The 15,523-nt window shown below is 55.3% G+C and overlaps 9 non-coding genes and 24 pseudogenes across 9 annotated transcripts; all 33 read right to left on the bottom strand.

Moving 5' to 3' along the window:
• Positions 1 to 221: 221 nt before the first annotated feature.
• LOC135601669 (5S ribosomal RNA) lies at positions 222 to 340 on the bottom strand (annotated as a pseudogene).
• Positions 341 to 690: 350 nt separating this feature from the next.
• Positions 691 to 809, bottom strand: LOC135604310 (5S ribosomal RNA; annotated as a pseudogene).
• Positions 810 to 1,159: 350 nt separating this feature from the next.
• Positions 1,160 to 1,278, bottom strand: LOC135603563 (5S ribosomal RNA; annotated as a pseudogene).
• A 350-nt stretch (positions 1,279 to 1,628) lies between these two features.
• Positions 1,629 to 1,747, bottom strand: LOC135602245 (5S ribosomal RNA; annotated as a pseudogene).
• Positions 1,748 to 2,097: 350 nt separating this feature from the next.
• Positions 2,098 to 2,216, bottom strand: LOC135603528 (5S ribosomal RNA; annotated as a pseudogene).
• A 350-nt stretch (positions 2,217 to 2,566) lies between these two features.
• LOC135601668 (5S ribosomal RNA) lies at positions 2,567 to 2,685 on the bottom strand (annotated as a pseudogene).
• Positions 2,686 to 3,035: 350 nt separating this feature from the next.
• Positions 3,036 to 3,154, bottom strand: LOC135603386 (5S ribosomal RNA; annotated as a pseudogene).
• Positions 3,155 to 3,504: 350 nt separating this feature from the next.
• On the bottom strand, positions 3,505 to 3,623 carry LOC135601667 (5S ribosomal RNA; annotated as a pseudogene).
• A 350-nt stretch (positions 3,624 to 3,973) lies between these two features.
• Positions 3,974 to 4,092, bottom strand: LOC135603385 (5S ribosomal RNA; annotated as a pseudogene).
• A 350-nt stretch (positions 4,093 to 4,442) lies between these two features.
• LOC135600161 (5S ribosomal RNA) lies at positions 4,443 to 4,561 on the bottom strand. Its single transcript, XR_010482488.1, has one exon. It is a non-coding gene; the product is annotated as a 5S ribosomal RNA (ribosomal RNA).
• Positions 4,562 to 4,911: 350 nt separating this feature from the next.
• Positions 4,912 to 5,030, bottom strand: LOC135602683 (5S ribosomal RNA; annotated as a pseudogene).
• A 350-nt stretch (positions 5,031 to 5,380) lies between these two features.
• LOC135603748 (5S ribosomal RNA) lies at positions 5,381 to 5,499 on the bottom strand (annotated as a pseudogene).
• Positions 5,500 to 5,865: 366 nt separating this feature from the next.
• LOC135601850 (5S ribosomal RNA) lies at positions 5,866 to 5,984 on the bottom strand (annotated as a pseudogene).
• A 350-nt stretch (positions 5,985 to 6,334) lies between these two features.
• LOC135600713 (5S ribosomal RNA) lies at positions 6,335 to 6,453 on the bottom strand. The gene has a single exon (XR_010483028.1). It is a non-coding gene; the product is annotated as a 5S ribosomal RNA (ribosomal RNA).
• Positions 6,454 to 6,803: 350 nt separating this feature from the next.
• Positions 6,804 to 6,922, bottom strand: LOC135602103 (5S ribosomal RNA; annotated as a pseudogene).
• A 350-nt stretch (positions 6,923 to 7,272) lies between these two features.
• On the bottom strand, positions 7,273 to 7,391 carry LOC135603102 (5S ribosomal RNA; annotated as a pseudogene).
• A 350-nt stretch (positions 7,392 to 7,741) lies between these two features.
• On the bottom strand, positions 7,742 to 7,860 carry LOC135600671 (5S ribosomal RNA). Its single transcript, XR_010482988.1, has one exon. It is a non-coding gene; the product is annotated as a 5S ribosomal RNA (ribosomal RNA).
• Positions 7,861 to 8,210: 350 nt separating this feature from the next.
• LOC135600471 (5S ribosomal RNA) lies at positions 8,211 to 8,329 on the bottom strand. Its single transcript, XR_010482792.1, has one exon. It is a non-coding gene; the product is annotated as a 5S ribosomal RNA (ribosomal RNA).
• A 350-nt stretch (positions 8,330 to 8,679) lies between these two features.
• LOC135603332 (5S ribosomal RNA) lies at positions 8,680 to 8,798 on the bottom strand (annotated as a pseudogene).
• Positions 8,799 to 9,148: 350 nt separating this feature from the next.
• LOC135601692 (5S ribosomal RNA) lies at positions 9,149 to 9,267 on the bottom strand (annotated as a pseudogene).
• A 350-nt stretch (positions 9,268 to 9,617) lies between these two features.
• LOC135603945 (5S ribosomal RNA) lies at positions 9,618 to 9,736 on the bottom strand (annotated as a pseudogene).
• A 350-nt stretch (positions 9,737 to 10,086) lies between these two features.
• On the bottom strand, positions 10,087 to 10,205 carry LOC135601306 (5S ribosomal RNA). The gene has a single exon (XR_010483601.1). It is a non-coding gene; the product is annotated as a 5S ribosomal RNA (ribosomal RNA).
• Positions 10,206 to 10,555: 350 nt separating this feature from the next.
• LOC135602186 (5S ribosomal RNA) lies at positions 10,556 to 10,674 on the bottom strand (annotated as a pseudogene).
• A 350-nt stretch (positions 10,675 to 11,024) lies between these two features.
• On the bottom strand, positions 11,025 to 11,143 carry LOC135603501 (5S ribosomal RNA; annotated as a pseudogene).
• Positions 11,144 to 11,493: 350 nt separating this feature from the next.
• On the bottom strand, positions 11,494 to 11,612 carry LOC135600973 (5S ribosomal RNA). Its single transcript, XR_010483281.1, has one exon. It is a non-coding gene; the product is annotated as a 5S ribosomal RNA (ribosomal RNA).
• Positions 11,613 to 11,962: 350 nt separating this feature from the next.
• On the bottom strand, positions 11,963 to 12,081 carry LOC135603331 (5S ribosomal RNA; annotated as a pseudogene).
• A 350-nt stretch (positions 12,082 to 12,431) lies between these two features.
• Positions 12,432 to 12,550, bottom strand: LOC135602279 (5S ribosomal RNA; annotated as a pseudogene).
• Positions 12,551 to 12,900: 350 nt separating this feature from the next.
• LOC135602492 (5S ribosomal RNA) lies at positions 12,901 to 13,019 on the bottom strand (annotated as a pseudogene).
• A 350-nt stretch (positions 13,020 to 13,369) lies between these two features.
• On the bottom strand, positions 13,370 to 13,488 carry LOC135604445 (5S ribosomal RNA; annotated as a pseudogene).
• Positions 13,489 to 13,838: 350 nt separating this feature from the next.
• On the bottom strand, positions 13,839 to 13,957 carry LOC135600859 (5S ribosomal RNA). Its single transcript, XR_010483171.1, has one exon. It is a non-coding gene; the product is annotated as a 5S ribosomal RNA (ribosomal RNA).
• A 350-nt stretch (positions 13,958 to 14,307) lies between these two features.
• LOC135600858 (5S ribosomal RNA) lies at positions 14,308 to 14,426 on the bottom strand. The gene has a single exon (XR_010483170.1). It is a non-coding gene; the product is annotated as a 5S ribosomal RNA (ribosomal RNA).
• Positions 14,427 to 14,776: 350 nt separating this feature from the next.
• On the bottom strand, positions 14,777 to 14,895 carry LOC135604139 (5S ribosomal RNA; annotated as a pseudogene).
• A 350-nt stretch (positions 14,896 to 15,245) lies between these two features.
• On the bottom strand, positions 15,246 to 15,364 carry LOC135601367 (5S ribosomal RNA). The gene has a single exon (XR_010483663.1). It is a non-coding gene; the product is annotated as a 5S ribosomal RNA (ribosomal RNA).
• Between the last annotated feature and the right edge of the window lie 159 nt (positions 15,365 to 15,523).

The raw sequence follows: 15,523 nt of genomic DNA, 5'->3' as shown, positions 1-15,523 counted from the left end.
CCGAGCCCTAGCCCGACGACTGCGTATCGATCACGGCAAGCACATGCCGAAACCATCGGCACTTTCTAGAACGATCTCGGAATCGCTATTGCGACCCCAATCCAGAAAGCTCTCTCCGAGCCCCTCGATACTGACAGCGTAGCGGTCACAGGAAATTTCCAGCCCCAAAACAAACGTCTCGGAGCTCTACGGGAGATGTTTCGTATCCCGGGATGCAAAAAGGAGTGCAACACGAGGTCTTCCCAAGGGGTCACCCATCGTAGTACTACTCTGGCCCAAGCACGCTTAACTTCGGTGTTTTGATGGGATCCGGTGATTTAGTGATGGCATTATCGCACCCATTTTGCGTGCTTCGTCACTCGCGCATGTGCACGTCACGGTCGGCGTATCAACGTCCGGAGCCTCTTGCCCGTCACGAAACCGTCGGTGCTTTCTCGAACGTTCACGAAATCCCTATTGCAAGCTCTCTCCGAGCCCTAGCCCGACGACTGCGTATCGATCACGGCAAGCACATGCCGAAACCATCGGCACTTTCTATAATGATCTCGGAATCGCTATTGCGACCCCAATCCGGAAAGCTCTCTCCGAGCCCCTCGATACTGACTTCGTAGCGGTCACAGCAAATTTCCAGCCCCAAAACAATCGTCTCGGAGCTCTACGGTAGATGTTTCGTATCCCGGGATGCAAAAAGGAGTGCAACACGAGGACTTCCCAGGGGGTCACCCATCGTAGTACTACTCTGGCCCAAGCACGCTTAACTTCAGTGTTTTGATTGGATTCGGTGATTTAGTGCTGCCATTATCGCACCCGTTTCGCGAGCTTCGTCCTTCGCCTATGTGCACGTCGCGGTCGGCGCATCAACGTCCGGAGCCTCTTGCCCGTCACGAAACCGTCGGCGCTTTCTCGAACGTTCACGAAATCCCTATTGCAAGCTATCTCCGAGCCCTAGCCCGACGACTGCGTATCGATCACGGCAAGCACATGCCGAAACCATCGGCACTTTCTAGAACGATCTCGGAATCGCTATTGCGACCCCAATCCGGAAAGCTCTCTCCGAGCCCCTCGATACTGACTGCGTAGCGGTGAAAGCAAATTTCCAGCCCCAAAACAATCGTCTCGAAGCTCTACGGGAGATGTTTCGTATCCCGGGATGCAAAAAGGAGTGCAACATGAGGACTTCCCTAGGGGTCACCCATCGTAGTACTACTCTGGCCCAAGCACGCTTAACTTCGGTGTTTTGATGGGATCCGGTGATTTAGTGCTGCCATTATCGCACCCGTTTTGCGAGCTTCGTCCCTCGCGTATGTGCACGTCGCGGTCGGTGCATCAACGTCCAGAGCCTCTTGCCCGTCACGAAACCGTCGGCGCTTTCTCGAACGTTCACGAAATCCCTATTGCAAGCTCTCTCCGAGCCCTAGCCCGACGACTGCGTATCGATCACGGCAAGCACATGCCGAAACCATCGGCACTTTCTAGAACGATCTCGGAATCACTATTGCGACCCCAATCCGGAAAGCTCTCTACGAGCCCCACAATACTGACTGCGTAGCGGTCACAGCAAATTTCCAGCCCCAAAACAATCGTCTCGGAGCTCTACGGGAGATGTTTCGTATCCCGGGATGCAAAAAGGAGTGCAACACGAGGACTTCCCAGGGGGTCACCCATCGTAGTACTACTCTGGCCCAAGCACGCTTAACGTCGGTGTTTTGATGGGATCCGGTGATTTAGTGCTGCCATTATCGCACCCGTTTCGCGAGCTTCGTCCCTCGCCTACGTGCACGTCGCGGTCGGCGTATCAACGTCCGGAGCCTCTTGCCCGTCACGAAACCATCGTCGCTTTCTCGAACGTTCACGAAATCCCTATTGCAAGCTCTCTCCGAGCCCTAGCCCGACGACTGCGTATCGGTCACGGCAAGCGCGTGCCAAAACCATCGGCACTTTCTAGAACGATCTCGGAATCGCTAATGCGACCCCAATCCGGAAAGCTATCTCTGAGCCCCTCGATACTAACTGCGTAGCGGTCAAAGCAAATTTCCAGCCCCAAAACAAACGTCTCGGAGCTCTACGGGAGATGTTTCGTATCCCGGGATGCAAAAAGGAGTGCAACACGAGGACTTCCCAGGGGGTCACCCATCGTAGTACTACTCTGGCCCAAGCACGCTGAACGTCGGTGTTTTGATGGGATCCGGTGATTTAGTGCTGCCATTATCGCACCCGTTTCGCGAGCTTCGTCCCTCGCCTATGTGCACGTCGCGGTCGGCGCGTCAACGTCCGGAGCCTCTTGCCCGTCACGAAACCGTCGGCGCTTTCTCGAACGTTCACGAAATCCCTATTGCAAGCTCTCTCCGAGCCCTAGCCCGACGACTGCGTATCGATCACGGCAAGCACATGCCGAAACCATCGGCACTTTCTAGAACGATCTCGGAATCGCTATTGCGACCCCAATCCAGAAAGCTCTCTCCGAGCCCCTCGATACTGACAGTGTAGCGGTCACAGCAAATTTCCAGCCCCAAAACAATCGTCTCGGAGCTCTACGGGAGATGTTTCGTATCCCGGGATGCAAAAAGGAGTGCAACACGAGGTCTTCCCAAGGGGTCACCCATCGTAGTACTACTCTGGCCCAAGCACGCTTAACTTCGGTGTTTTGATGGGATCCGGTGATTTAGTGATGGCATTATCGCACCCGTTTTGCGTGCTTCGTCACTCGCGCATGTGCACGTCACGGTCGGCGTATCAACGTCCGGAGCCTCTTGCCCGTCACGAAACCATCGTCGCTTTCTCGAACGTTCACGAAATCCCTATTGCAAGCTCTCTCCGAGCCCTAGCCCGACGACTGCGTATCGGTCACGGCAAGCGCGTGCCGAAACCATCGGCACTTTCTAGAACGATCTCGGAATCGCTATTGCGACCCCAATCCGGAAAGCTCTCTCTGAGCCCCTCGATACTGACTGCGTAGCGGTCAAAGCAAATTTCCAGCCCCAAAACAAACGTCTCGGAGCTCTACGGGAGATGTTTCGTATCCCGGGATGCAAAAAGGAGTGCAACACGAGGACTTCCCAGGGGGTCACCCATCGTAGTAGTACTCTGGCCCAAGCACGCTTAACGTCGGTGTTTTGATGGGATCCGGTGATTTAGTGCTGCCATTATCGCACCCGTTTCGCGAGCTTCGTCCCTCGCCTATGTGCACGTCGCGGTCGGCGCGTCAACGTCCGGAGCCTCTTGCCCGTCACGAAACCGTCGGCGCTTTCTCGAACGTTCACGAAATCCCTATTGCAAGCTCTCTCCGAGCCCTAGCCCGACGACTGCGTATCGATCACGGCAAGCACATGCCGAAACCATCGGCACTTTCTAGAACGATCTCGGAACCGCTATTGCGACCCCAATCCAGAAAGCTCTCTCCGAGCCCCTCGATACTGACAGCGTAGCGGTCACAGCAAATTTCCAGCCCCAAAACAAACGTCTCGGAGCTCTACGGGAGATGTTTCGTATCCCGGGATGCAAAAAGGAGTGCAACACGAGGTCTTCCCAAGGGGTCACCCATCGTAGTACTACTCTGGCCCAAGCACGCTTAACTTCGGTGTTTTGATGGGATCCGGTGATTTAGTGATGGCATTATCGCACCCGTTTTGCGTGCTTCGTCACTCGCGCATGTGCACGTCACGGTCGGCGTATCAACGTCCGGAGACTCTTGCCCGTCACGAAACCGTCGGCGCTTTCTCGAACGTTCACGAAATCCCTATTGCAAGCTCTCTCCGAGCCCTAGCCCGACGACTGCGTATCGATCACGGCAAGCACATGCCGAAACCATCGGCACTTTCTAGAACGATCTCGGAACCGCTATTGCGACCCCAATCCAGAAAGCTCTCTCTGAGCCCCTCGATACTGACTGCGTAGCGGTCAAAGCAAATTTCCAGCCCCAAAACAAACGTCTCGGAGCTCTACGGGAGATGTTTCGTATCCCGGGATGCAAAAAGGAGTGCAACACGAGGACTTCCCAGGGGGTCACCCATCGTAGTAGTACTCTGGCCCAAGCACGCTTAACGTCGGTGTTTTGATGGGATCCGGTGATTTAGTGCTGCCATTATCGCACCCGTTTCGCGAGCTTCGTCCCTCGCCTATGTGCACGTCGCGGTCGGCGCGTCAACGTCCGGAGCCTCTTGCCCGTCACGAAACCGTCGGCGCTTTCTCGAACGTTCACGAAATCCCTATTGCAAGCTCTCTCCGAGCCCTAGCCCGACGACTGCGTATCGATCACGGCAAGCACATGCCGAAACCATCGGCACTTTCTATAACGATCTCGGAATCGCTATTGCGACCCCAATCCGGAAAGCTCTCTCCGAGCCCCTCGATACTGACTTCGTAGCGGTCACAGCAAATTTCCAGCCCCAAAACAATCGTCTCGGAGCTCTACGGTAGATGTTTCGTATCCCGGGATGCAAAAAGGAGTGCAACACGAGGACTTCCCAGGGGGTCACCCATCGTAGTACTACTCTGGCCCAAGCACGCTTAACTTCGGTGTTTTGATGGGATCCGGTGATTTAGTGCTGGCATTATCGCACCCGTTTCGCGAGCTTCGTCCCTCGCCTACGTGCACGTCGCGGTCGGCGCATCAACGTCCGGAGCCTCTTGCCCGTCACGAAACCATCGTCGCTTTCTCGAACGTTCACGAAATCCCTATTGCAAGCTCTCTCCGAGCCCTAGCCCGACGACTGCGTATCGGTCACGGCAAGCGCGTGCCGAAACCATCGGCACTTTCTAGAACGATCTCGGAATCGCTATTGCGACCCCAATCCGGAAAGCTCTCTCTGAGCCCCTCGATACTGACTGCGTAGCGGTCAAAGCAAATTTCCAGCCCCAAAACAAACGTCTCGGAGCTCTACGGGAGATGTTTCGTATCCCGGGATGCAAAAAGGAGTGCAACACGAGGACTTCCCAGGGGGTCACCCATCGTAGTACTACTCTGGCCCATGCACGCTTAACGTCGGTGTTTTGATGGGATCCGGTGATTTAGTGCTGCCATTATCGCACCCGTTTCGCGAGCTTCGTCCCTCGCCTATGTGCACGTCGCGGTCGGCGCGTCAACGTCCGGAGCCTCTTGCCCGTCACGAAACCGTCGGCGATTTCTCGAACGTTCACGAAATCCCTATTGCAAGCTCTCTCCGAGCCCTAGCCCGACGACTGCGTATCGATCACGGCAAGCACATGCCGAAACCATCGGCACTTTCTAGAACGATCTCGGAATCGCTATTGCGACTCCAATCCGGAAAGCTCTCTCCGAGCACCTCGATACTGACAATGTAGCGGTCACAGGAAATTTCCAGCCCCAAAACAATCGTCTCGGAGCTCTACGGGAGATGTTTCGTATCCTGGGATGCAAAAAGGAGTGCAACAGGAGGACTTCCCTGGGGGTCACCCATCGTAGTACTACTCTGGCCCAAGCACGCTTAACTTCGGTGTTTTGATGGGATCCGGTGATTTAGTGCTGCCATTATCGCACCCGTTTCGCGAGCTTCGTCCCTCACCTATGTGCACGTCGCGGTCGGCGCATCAACGTCCGGAGCCTCTTGCCCGTCACGAAACCGTCGGCGCTTTCTCGAACGTTCACGAAATCCCTATAGCAAGCTCTCTCCGAGCCCTGCCCAACGACTGCGTATCGGTCACGACTGCGTATCGATCACGGCAAGCACATGCCGAAACCATCGGCACTTTCTAGAACGATCTCGGAATCGCTATTGCGACCCCAATCCGGAAAGCTCTCTCCGAGCCCCTCGATACTGACTACGTAGCGGTCACAGCAAATTTCCAGCCCCAAAACAATCGTCTCGGAGCTCTACGGGAGATGTTTCGTATCCCGGGATGCAAAAAGGAGTGCAACACGAGGACTTCCCAGGGGGTCACCCATCGTAGTACTACTCTGGCCCAAGCACGCTTAACTTCGGTGTTTTGTTGGGATCTGGTGATTTAGTGCTGGCATTATCGCACCCGTTTCGCGAGCTTCGTCCCTCGCCTATGTGCACGTCGCGGTCGGCGCATCAACATCCGGAGCCTCTTGCCCGTCACGAAACCGTCGTCGCTTTCTCGAACGTTCACGAAATCCCTATTGCAAGCTCTCTCCGAGCCCTTGCCCGACAACTGCGTATCGGTCACGTCAAGCGCGTGCCGAAACCATCGGCACTTTCTAGAACGATCTCGGAATCGCTATTGCGACCCCAATCCGGAAAGCTCTCTCTGAGCCCCTCGATACTGACTGCGTAGCGGTCACAGCAAATTTCCAGCCCCAAAACTATCGTCTCGGAGCTCTACGGGAGATGTTTCGTATCCCGGGATGCAAAAAGGAGTGCAACACAAGGACTTCCCAGGGGGTCACCCATCGTAGTACGACTCTGGCCCAAGCACGCTTAACTTCGGTGTTTTGATGGGATCCGGTGATTTAGTGCTGGCATTATCGCACCCGTTTCGCGAGCTTCGTCCCTCGCCTACGTGCACGTCGCGGTCGGCGCATCAACGTCCGGAGCCTCTTGCCCGTGACGAAACCGTCGTCGCTTTCTCGAACGTTCACGAAATCCCTATTGCAAGCTCTCTCCGAGCCCTAGCCCGACGACTACGTATCGGTCACGGCAAGCGCGTGCCGAAACCATCGGCACTTTCTAGAACGATCTCGGAATCGCTATTGCGACTCCAATCCGGAAAGCTCTCTCCGAGCACCTCGATACTGACAATGTAGCGGTCACAGCAAATTTCCAGCCCCAAAACAATCGTCTCGGAGCTCTACGGGAGATGTTTCGTATCCTGGGATGCAAAAAGGAGTGCAACATGAGGACTTCCCTGGGGGTCACCCATCGTAGTACTACTCTGGCCCAAGCACGCTTAACTTCGGTGTTTTGATGGGATCCGGTGATTTAGTGCCGGCATTATCGCACCCGTTTCGCGAGCTTCGTCCCTCGCCTATGTGCACGTCGCGGTCGGCGCATTAACGTCCGGAGCCTCTTGCCTGTCACGAAACCGTCGTCGCTTTCTCGAACGTTCACGAAATCCCTATTGCAAGCTCTCTCCGAGCCCTAGCCCGATGATTGCGTATCTATCAGGGCAAGAACGTGCTGAAACCATCGACACTTTCTAGAACGATCTCGGAATCGCTATTGCGACCCCAATCCGGAAAGCTCTCTCCGAGCCCCTCGATACTGACTGCGTAGCGGTCACAGCAAATTTCCAGCCCCAAAACAATCGTCTCGGAGCTCTACGGGAGATGTTTCGTATCCCGGGATGCAAAAAGGAGTGCACCATGAGGACTTCCCAGGGGGTCACCCATCGTAGTACTACTCTGGCCCAAGCACGCTTAACTTCGGTGTTTTGATGGGATCTGGTGATTTAGTGCTGGCATTATCGCACCCATTGCGCGAGCTTCGTCCCTCGCCTATGTGCACGTCGCGGTCGGCGCATCAACGTCCGGAGCCTCTTGCCCGTCACGAAACCGTCGTCGCTTTCTCGAACGTTCACGAAATCCCTATTGCAAGCTCTCTCCGAGCCCTAGCCCAACGACTGCGTATCGGTCACGGCAAGCGCGTGCCGAAACCATCGGCACTTTCTAGAACGATCTCGGAATCGCTATTGCGACCCCAATCCGGAAAGCTCTCTCTGAGCCCCTCGATACTGACTGCGTAGCGGTCACAGCAAATTTCCAGCCCCAAAACAATCGTCTCGGAGCATTACGGGAGATGTTTCGTATCCCGAGATGCAAAAAGGAGTGCAACACAAGGACTTCCCAGGGGGTCACCCATCGTAGTACTACTCTGGCCCAAGCACGCTTAACTTCGGTGTTTTGATGGGATCTGGTGATTTAGTGCTGGCATTATCGCACCCGTTTCGCGAGCTTCGTCCGTCGCCTATGTGCACGTCGCGGTCGGCGCATCAACGTCCGGAGCCTCTTGCCCGTCACGAAACCGTCGTCGCTTTCTCGAACGTTCACGAAATCCCTATTGCAAGCTCTCTCCGAGCCCTTGCCCGACGACTGCGTATCGGTCACGTCAAGCGCGTGCCGAAACCATCGGCACTTTCTAGAACGATCTCGGAATCGCTATTGCGACCCCAATCCGGAAAGCTCTCTCTGAGCCCCTCGATACTGACAGCGTAGCGGTCACAGAAAATTTCCAGCCCCAAAACAATCGTCTCGGAGCTCTACGGGAGATGTTTCGTATCCCGGGATGCAAAAAGGAGTGCAACACAAGGACTTCCCAGGGGGTCACCCATCGTAGTACTACTCTGGCCCAAGCACGCTTAACTTCGGTGTTTTTATGGGATCCGGTGATTTAGTGCTGGCATTATCGCACCCGTTTCGCGAGCTTCGTCCCTCGCCTACGTGCACGTCGCGGTCAGCGCATCAACATCCGGAGCCTCTTGCCCATGACGAAACCGTCGTTGCTTTCTCGAACGTTCACGAAATCCCTATTGCAAGCTCTCTCCGAGCCCTAGCCCGACGACTGCGTATCGGTCACGGCAAGCGCGTGCCGAAACCATCGGCACTTTCTAGAACGATCTCGGAATCGCTATTGCGACCCCAATCCAGAAAGCTCTCTCCGAGCACCTCGATACTGACAATGTAGCGGTCACAGCAAATTTCCAGCCCCAAAACAATCGTCTCGGAGCTCTACGGGAGATGTTTCGTATCCCGGGATGCAAAAAGGAGTGCAACATGAGGACTTCCCTGGGGGTCACCCATCGTAGTACTACTCTGGCCCAAGCACGCTTAACTTCTGTGTTTTGATGGGATCCGGTGATTTAGTGCTGGCATTATCGCACCCGTTTCGAGAGCTTCGTCCCTCGCCTACGTGCACGTCACGGTCGGCGCATCAACGTCCGGAGCCTCTTGCCCGTCACGAAACCGTCGTCGCTTTCTCCAACGTTCACGAAATCCCTATTGCAAGCTCTCTCCGAGCCCTAGCCCGACGACTGCGTATCAGTCACGGCAAGCGCGTGCCGAAACCATCGGCACTTTGTAGAACGAACTCGGAATCGCTATTGCGACCCCAAACCGGAAAGCACTCTCCGAGCCCCTCGATACTGACTGCGTAGCGGTCACAGCAAATTTCCAGCCCCAAAACAATCGTCTCGGAGCTCTACGGGAGATGTTTCGTATCCCGGGAAGCAAAAAAGAGTGCAACACGAGGACTTCCTAGGGGGTCACCCATCGTAGTACTACTCTGGCCCAAGCACGCTTAACTTCGGTGTTTTGATGGGATCTGGTGATTTAGTGCTGGCATTATCGCACCCGTTTCGCGAGCTTCGTCCCTCGCCTATGTGCACGTCGCGGTCGGCGCATCAACGTCCGGAGCCTCTTGCCCGTGACGAAACCGTCGTCGCTTTCTCGAACGTTCATGAAATCCCTATTGCAAGCTCTCTCCGAGCCCTAGCCCGACGACTGCGTATCGGTCACGGCAAGCGCGTGCCGAAACCATCGGCACTTTCTAGAACGATCTTGGAATCGCTATTGCGACCCCAATCCGGAAAGCTCTCTCCGAGCACCTCGATACTGACAATGAAGCGGTCACAGCAAATTTCCAGCCCCAAAACAATCGTCTCGGAGCTCTACGGGAGATGTTTCGTATCCCAGGATGCAAAAAGGAGTGCAACATGAGGACTTCCCTGGGGGTCACCCATCGTAGTACTACTCTGGCCCAAGCACGCTTAACTTTTGTGTTTTGATGGGATCCGGTGATTTAGTGCTGGCATTATCGCACCCGTTTCGCGAGCTTCGTCCGTCGCCTATGTGCACGTCGCGGTCGGCGCATCAACGTCCGGAGCCTCTTGCCCGTCACGAAACCGTCGTCGCTTTCTCGAACGTTCACGAAATCCCTATTGCAAGCTCTCTCCGAGCCCTTGCCCGACGACTGCGTATCGGTCACGTCAAGCGCGTGCCGAAACCATCGGCACTTTCTAGAACGATCTCGGAATCGCTATTGCGACCCCAATCCGGAAAGCTCTCTCTGAGCCACTCGATACTGACTGCGTAGCGGTCACAGAAAATTTCCAGCCCCAAAACAATCGTCTCGGAGCTCTACGGGAGATGTTTCGTATCCCGGGATGCAAAAAGGAGTGCAACACAAGGATTTCCCAGGGGGTCACCCATCGTAGTACTACTCTGGCCCAAGCACGCTTAACTTCTGTGTTTTGATGGGATCCGGTGATTTAGTGCTGGCATTATCGCACCCATTTCGAGAGCTTCGTCCCTCGCCTACGTGCACGTCACGGTCGGCGCATCAACGTCCGGAGCCTCTTGCCCGTCACGAAACCGTCGTCGCTTTCTCCAACGTTCACGAAATCCCTATTGCAAGCTCTCTCCGAGCCCTAGCCCGACGACTGCGTATCAGTCACGGCAAGCGCGTGCCGAAACCATCGGCACTTTCTAGAACGAACTCGGAATCGCTATTGCGACCCCAAACCGGAAAGCACTCTCCGAGCCCCTCGATACTGACTGCGTAGCGGTCACAGCAAATTTCCAGCCCCAAAACAATCGTCTCGGAGCTCTACGGGAGATGTTTCGTATCCCGGGATGCAAAAAAGAGTGCAACACGAGGACTTCCCAGGGGGTCACCCATCGTAGTACTACTCTGGCCCAAGCACGCTTAACTTCGGTGTTTTGATGGGATCTTGTGATTTAGTGCTGGCATTATCGCACCCGTTTCGCGAGCTTCGTCCCTCGCCTATGTGCACGTCGCGGTCGGTGCATCAACGTCCGGAGCCTCTTGCCCGTGACGAAACCGTCGTCGCTTTCTCGAACGTTCATGAAATCCCTATTGCAAGCTCTCTCCGAGCCCTAGCCCGACGACTGCGTATCGGTCACGGCAAGCGCGTGCCGAAACCATCGGCACTTTCTAGAACGATCTCGGAATCGCTATTGCGACCCCAATCCGGAAAGCTCTCTCCGAGCACCTCGATACTAACAATGAAGCGGTCACAGCAAATTTCCAGCCCCAAAACAATCGTCTCGGAGCTCTACGGGAGATGTTTCGTATCCTAGGATGCAAAAAGGAGTGCAACAAGAGGACTTCCCTGGGGGTCACCCATCGTAGTACTACTCTGGCCCAAGCACGCTTAACTTCTGTGTTTTGATGGGATCCGGTGATTTAGTGCTGGCATTATCGCACCCGTTTCGAGAGCTTCGTCCCTCGCCTACGTGCACGTCACGGTCGGCGCATCAACGTCCGGAGCCTCTTGCCCGTCACGAAACCGTCGTCGCTTTCTCCAACGTTCACGAAATCCCTATTGCAAGCTCTCTCCGAGCCCTAGCCCGACGACTGCGTATCAGTCACGGCAAGCGCGTGCCGAAACCATCGGCACTTTCTAGAACGAACTCGGAATCGCTATTGCGACCCCAAACCGGAAAGCACTCTCCGAGCCCCTCGATACTGACTGCGTAGCGGTCACAGCAAATTTCCAGCCCCAAAACAATCGTCTCGGAGCTCTACGGGAGATGTTTCGTATCCCGGGATGCAAAAAAGAGTGCAACACGAGGACTTCCCAGGGGGTCACCCATCGTAGTACTACTCTGGCCCAAGCACGCTTAACTTCGGTGTTTTGATGGGATCTGGTGATTTAGTGCTGGCATTATCGCACCCGTTTCGCGAGCTTCGTCCCTCGCCTATGTGCACGTCGCGGTCGGCGCATCAACGTCCGGAGCCTCTTTCCCGTGACAAAACCGTCGTCGCTTTCTCGAACGTTCATGAAATCCCTATTGCAAGCTCTCTCCGAGCCCTAGCCCGACGACTGCGTATCGGTCACGGCAAGCGCGTGCCGAAACCATCGGCACTTTCTAGAACGATCTCGGAATCGCTATTGCGAATCCAATCCGGAAAGCTCTCTCCGAGCACCTCGATACTGACAATGAAGCAGTCACAGCAAATTTCCAGCCCCAAAACAATCGTCTCGGAGCTCTACGGGAGATGTTTCGTATCCCAGGATGCAAAAAGGAGTGCAACATGAGGACTTCCCTGGGGGTCACCCATCGTAGTACTACTCTGGCCCAAGCACGCTTAACTTCTGTGTTTTGATGGGATCCGGTGATTTAGTGCTGGCATTATCGCACCCGTTTCGAGAGCTTCGTCCCTCGCCTACGTGCACGTCACGGTCGGCGCATCAACGTCCGGAGCCTCTTGCCCGTGACGAAACCGTCGTCGCTTTCTCCAACGTTCACGAAATCCCTATTGCAAGCTCTCTCCGAGCCCTAGCCCGACGACTGCGTATCAGTCACGGCAAGCGCGTGCCGAAACCATCGGCACTTTCTAGAACGATCTCGGAATCGCTATTGCGACCCCAAACCGGAAAGCACTCTCCGAGCCCCTCGATACTGACTGCGTAGCGATCACAGCAAATTTCCAGCCCCAAAACAATCGTCTCGGAGCTCTACGGGAGATGTTTCGTATCCCGGGATGCAAAAATGAGTGCAACACGAGGACTTCCCAGGGGGTCACCCCTCGTAGTACTACTCTGGCCCAAGCACGCTTAACTTCGGTGTTTTGATGGGATCTGGTGATTTAGTGCTGGCATTATCGCACCCGTTTCGCGAGCTTCGTCCCTCGCCTATGTGCACGACGCGGTCGGCGAATCAACGTTCGGAGCCTCTTGCCCGTCACGAAACCGTCGTCGCTTTCCCGAACGTTCACAAAATCCCTATTGCAAGCTCCCTCCGAGCCCTAGCCCGACGACTGCGTATCGATCACGGCAAGCACATGCCGAAACCATTGGCACTTTTTAGAACGATCTCGGAATCGCTATTGTGACCCCAATCCGGAAAGCTCTCTCCGAGCCCCTCGATACGGACTGCGTAGCGGTCACAGCAAATTTCCAACCCCAAAACAATCGTCTCGGAGCTCTACGGGAGATGTTTCGTATCCCGGGATGCAAAAAGGAGTGCAACACGAGGACTTCCCAGGGGGTCACCCATCGTAGTACTACTCTGTCCCAAGCACGCTTAACTTCGGTGTTTTGATGGGATCTGGTGATTTAGTGCTGGCATTATCGCACCCTTTTCGCGAGCTTCGTCCCTCGCCTATGTGCACGTCGCGGTCGGCGCATCAACGTCCGGAGCCTCTTGCCCGTGACGAAACCGTCGTCGCTTTCTCGAACGTTCATGAAATCCCTATTGCAAGCTCTATCCGAGCCCTAGCCCGATGACTGCGTATCGGTCACGGCAAGCGCGTGCCGAAACCATCGGCACTTTCTAGAACGATATCGGAATCGCTATTGCGACCCCAATCCGGAAAGCTCTCTCCGAGCACCTCGATACTGACAATGAAGCGGTCACAGCAAATTTCCAGCCCCAAAACAATCGTCTCGGAGCTCTACGGGAGATGTTTCGTATCCCAGGATGCAAAAAGGACTGCAACATGAGGACTTCCCTGGGGGTCACCCATCGTAGTACTACTCTGGCCCAAGCACGCTTAACTTCTGTGTTTTGTTGGGATCCGGTGATTTAGTGCTGGCATTATCGCACCCGTTTCGAGAGCTTCGTCCCTCGCCTACGTGCACGTCACGGTCGGCGCATCAACGTCCGGAGCCTCTTGCCCGTCACGAAACCGTCGTCGCTTTCTCCAACGTTCACGAAATCCCTATTGCAAGCTCTCTCCGAGCCCTAGCCCGACGACTGCGTATCAGTCACGGCAAGCGCGTGCCGAAACCATCGGCACTTTCTAGAACGATCTCGGAATCGCTATTGCGACCCCAAACCTGAAAGCACTCTCCGAGCCCCTCGATACTGACTGCGTAGCGGTCACAGCAAATTTCCAGCCCCAAAACAATCGTCTCGGAGCTCTACGGGAGATGTTTCGTATCCCGGGATGCAAAAAGGAGTGCAACACGAGGACTTCCCAGGGGGTCACCCATCGTAGTACTACTCTGGCCCAAGCACGCTTAACTTCGGTGTTTTGATGGGATCTGGTGATTTAGTGCTGGCATTATCGCACCCGTTTCGCGAGCTTCGTCCCTCGCCTATGTGCACGTCGCGGTCGGCGCATCAACGTCCGGAGCCTCTTGCCCGTCACGAAACCGTCGTCGCTTTCTCGAACGTTCACGAAATCCCTATTGCAAGCTCTCTCCGAGCCCTTGCCCGACGACTGCGTATCGGTCACGTCAAGCGCGTGCCGAAACCATCGGCACTTTCTAGAACGATCTCGGAATCGCTATTGCTACCCCAATCCGGAAAGCTCTCTCTAAGCCCATCGATACTGACTGCGTAGCGGTCACAGCAAATTTCCAGCCCCAAAACAATCGTCTCGGAGCTCTACGGGAGATGTTTCGTATCCCGGGATGCAAAAAGGAGTGCAACACGAGGACTTCCCAGGGGGTCACCCATCGTAGTACTACTCTGGCCCAAGCACGCTTAACTTCGGTGTTTTGATGGGATCTGGTGATTTAGTGCTGGCATTATCGCACCCGTTTCGCGAGCTTCGTCCCTCGCCTATGTGCAAGTCGCGGTCGGCGCATCAACGTCCGGAGCCTCTTGCCCGTGACGAAACCGTCGTCGCTTTCTCGAACGTTCATGAAATCCCTATTGCAAGCTCTCTCCGAGCCCTAGCCCGACGACTGCGTATCGGTCACGGCAAGCGCGTGCCGAAACCATCGGCACTTTCTAGAACGATCTCGGAATCGCTATTGCGACCCCAATCCGGAAAGCTCTCTCCGAGCACCTCGATACTGACAATGAAGCGTTCACAGCAAATTTCCAGCCCCAAAACAATCGTCTCGGAGCTCTACTGGAGATGTTTCGTATCCCAGGATGCAAAAAGGAGTGCAACATGAGGACTTCCCTGGGGGTCACCCATCGTAGTAGTACTCTGGCCCAAGCACGCTTAACTTCTGTGTTTTGATGGGATCCGGTGATTTAGTGCTGGCATTATCGCACCCGTTTCGAGAGCTTCGTCCCTCGCCTACGTGCACGTCACGGTCGGCGCATCAACGTCCGGAGCCTCTTGCCCGTCACGAAACCGTCGTCGCTTTCTCCAACGTTCACGAAATCCCTATTGCAAGCTCTCTCCGAGCCCTAGCCCGACGACTGCGTATCAGTCACGGCAAGCGCGTGCCGAAACCATCGGCACTTTCTAGAACGATCTCGGAATCGCTATTGTGACCCCAAACCGGAAAGCACTCTCCGAGCCCCTCGATACTGACTGCGTAGCGGTCACAGCAAATTTCCAGCCCCAAAACAATCGTCTCGGAGCTCTACGGGAGATGTTTCGTATCCCGGGATGCAAAAAGGAGTGCAACACGAGGAATTCCCAGGGGGTCACCCATCGTAGTACTACTCTGGCCCAAGCACGCTTAACTTCGGTGTTTTGATGGGATCTGGCGATTTAGTGCTGGCATTATCGCACCCGTTTCGCGAGCTTCGTCCCTCGCCTATGTGCACGACGTGGTCGGCGAATCAACGTTCGGAGCCCCTTGCCCGTCACGAAACCGTCGTCGCTTTCTCGAACGTTCACAAAATCCCTATTGCAAGCTCCCTCCGAGCCCTAGCCCGACGACTGCGTATCGA

The sequence above is a fragment of the Musa acuminata genome, chromosome BXJ2-1, assembly GCF_036884655.1.
Source record: "Musa acuminata AAA Group cultivar baxijiao chromosome BXJ2-1, Cavendish_Baxijiao_AAA, whole genome shotgun sequence".
In the NCBI taxonomy this organism is placed as follows: Eukaryota; Viridiplantae; Streptophyta; class Magnoliopsida; order Zingiberales; family Musaceae; genus Musa; species Musa acuminata.
The sequence above is the reverse complement of the archived record's forward strand: the minus strand, read 5'-3'. Positions and strand labels throughout refer to the sequence as shown.